Source organism: Somniosus microcephalus, unplaced genomic scaffold, assembly GCF_052327205.1.
Source record: "Somniosus microcephalus isolate GS21.2 unplaced genomic scaffold, FLI_Smic_1.0 scaffold586, whole genome shotgun sequence".
Taxonomy (NCBI): Eukaryota; Metazoa; Chordata; class Chondrichthyes; order Squaliformes; family Somniosidae; genus Somniosus; species Somniosus microcephalus.
This window is the reverse complement of record NW_028225773.1, coordinates 12501-15439: the sequence shown is the minus strand read 5'-3', so window position 1 is coordinate 15439 and position 2939 is coordinate 12501.

The following is a 2939-nucleotide window of genomic DNA, read 5'->3' as shown; positions in this document are numbered from 1 at the left end:
CGGGACGGCGACACTTTCCCGAACTTGCCGGGGTCCAGGCCGATAATATAGTGTGCGCCAGCGCCGGGGCTTTCCAACGAGCCATCCCCGAACGAAATCGGACACGGGAGTCGGGAGCGACAGGCGTTCGACTGGTGCCGGGCAACCGGGTCCAAACGCCCGCCTTGTTAAACACACGTATACCCCAGGCTCGATTCGGAGCGACGGGCACCCGGCTTCCCGGTGTCGGACCGACTCCGTTCAGATACCGTTGGATGCCCCTTGCCCCTGGCTTGCTCTGGCAGCCGGCGCGTGCAGGCCGCCCCCCGCCCCGCCGTCTCAGTGGTCGGAAAGTGGTCTCCAGCCAACGGCTGTACCTCGGCCGGGGAAAGGGGCAGCTACACAAGCCAGGCACTGGTCTGTGCGGGCCCGCCACCCCGTTCGGCTGCCGTTGATCCGGACCGGATCGGACTTTCCCTCCCGAAGTTATGCCCGATAAGCTGCCGCTCACCGGCGGCCCGTCAGCCGCTGCGGGATGGCGACACTTTGCCGAACTTGCCGGGGTCCAGGCCGATAATATAGTGTGCGCCAGCGCCGGGGCTTTCCAACGAGCCCTCCCTGACCGAAATCGGACACGGGAGTCCAGAGCGATAGGCGTTCGACTGCCGGCCGGCCAAACACAGGCAATCCCCCGCCGTTGCGGACCCGCTCCAGGACAACCGGGTCCAAACGCCCGCCTCGTTACACGCACGAAAACACCGGGCTCGATTCGGAGCGACGGGCACCCGGCTTCCCGGTGTCGGACCGACTCCGTTCCGGTACCCTTGGATGCCCCTTGCCCCTGGCTTGCTAGGACAGCCGGCGCGTCAAGGTGGGCCCCCGCGGCTCCGGCTCAGCAGTCGGAAAGCGGTCTCCAGCCAACGGCTGTACCTCGGCCGGGGAAAGGGGCAGCTACACAAGCCCGCTACTGGTCTGTGCGGCCCCGCCACCCCGTTCAGTGGCAGTTGACCCCGACCGGATCGGACTTTCCTTCCCGAAGTTATCCCCGATAAGCTGCCGCTGACCGACGGGGCGGCAGCCGGTACGGGTCGCCGACACTTTCCCGAAGTTGCCGGGATCCAGTCCGATAATATAGTGTGCGCCAGCGCCGGGGCTTTCCAATGAGCCCTCCCTGACCGAAATCGGACACGGGAGTCCGGAGCCAAAGGCGTTCGACTGCCGGCCGGCCAAACTCAGGCAACCTCCCGCCGTTGCGGACCCGCTCCCGGACAACCGGGTCCAAACGCCCGCCCTGTTACACGCACGAAAACACCGGGCTCGATTCGGAGCGACGGGCACCCGGCTTCCCGGTGTCGGACCGACTCCGTTCCGGTACCACTGGATGCCCCTTGCCCCTGGCTTGCTAGGACAGCCGGCGCGTCAAGGTGGGCCCCCGCGGCTCCGGCTCAGCAGTCGGAAAGCGGTCTCCAGCCAACGGCTGTACCTCGGCCGGGCCAAGCGGCAGCTGCACAAGCCCGCTACTGGTCTGTGCGGCCCCCCCACCCCGTTCAGTAGCAGTTCACCCCAACCGGATCGGACTTTCCGTCCCGAAGTTATCCCCGATAAGCTGCCGCTGACCGACGGGGCGGCAGCCGCTACGGGACTGCGACACTTTCCCGAACTTGCCGGGGTCCAGGCCGATAATATAGTGTGCGCCAGCGCCGGGGCTTTCCAACGAGCCCTCCCTGACCGAAATCGGACACGGGAGTCCGGAGCCAAAGGCGTTCGACTGCCGGCCGGCCAAACACAGGCAACCTCCCGCCGTTGCGGACCCGCTCCCGGACAACCGGGTCCAAACGCCCGCCCTGTTACACGCACGAAAACACCGGGCTCGATTCGGAGCGACGGGCACCCGGCTTCCCGGTGTCGGACCGACTCCGTTCCGGTACCACTGGATGCCCCTTGCCCCTGGCTTGCTAGTACAGCCGGCGCGTCAAGGTGGGCCCCCGCGGCTCCGGCTCAGCAGTCGGAAAGCGGTCTCCAGCCAACGGCCGTACCTCGGCCGGGCCAAGCGGCAGCTGCACAAGCCCGCTACTGGTCTGTGCGGCCCCCCCACCCCGTTCAGTCGCAGTTCACCCCAACCGGATCGGACTTTCCGTCCCGAAGTTATCCCCGATAAGCTGCCGCTGACCGACGGGGCGGCAGCCGCTACGGGACTGCGACACTTTCCCGAACTTGCCGGGGTCCAGGCCGATAATATAGTGTGCGCCAGCGCCGGGGCTTTCCAACGAGCCCTCCCTGACCGAAATCGGACACGGGAGTCCGGAGCGAAAGGCGTTCGACTGCCGGCCGGCCAAACCCAGGCAATCTCCCGCCGTTGCGGACCCGCTCCCGGACAACCGGGTCCAAACGCCCGCCCTGTTACACGCACGAAAACCCCGGGCTCGATTCGGAGCGACGGGCACCCGACTTCCCGGTGTCGGACCGACTCCCTTCTGGTACCACTGGATGCCCCTTGCCCCTGGCTTGCTCGGACAGCCGGCGCGTCAAGGTGGGTCCCCGCGGCACCGGCTCAGCAGTCGGAAAGCGGTCTCCAGCCAACGGCTGTACCTCGGCCGGGCCAAGAGGCAGCTACACAAGCCCGCTACTGGTCTGTGCGGCCCCGCCACCCCGTTCAGTCGCAGTTCACCCCGACCGGATCGGACTTTCCGTCCCGAAGTTATCCGCGATAAGCTGCCGCTGACCGACGGGGCGGCCGCCGGAACGGGACTGCGACACTTTCCCGAACTTGCCGGGGCCCAGGCCGATAATATAGTGTGCGCCAGCGTCGGGGCTTTCCAACCAGCCCTCCCTGACCGAAATCGGACACGGGAGTCCGGAGCCAAAGGCGTTCGACTGCCGGCCGGCCAAACCCAGGCAATCTCCCGCCGTTGGGGACCCGCTCCCGGACAACCGGGTCCAAACGCCCGCCCTGTTACACG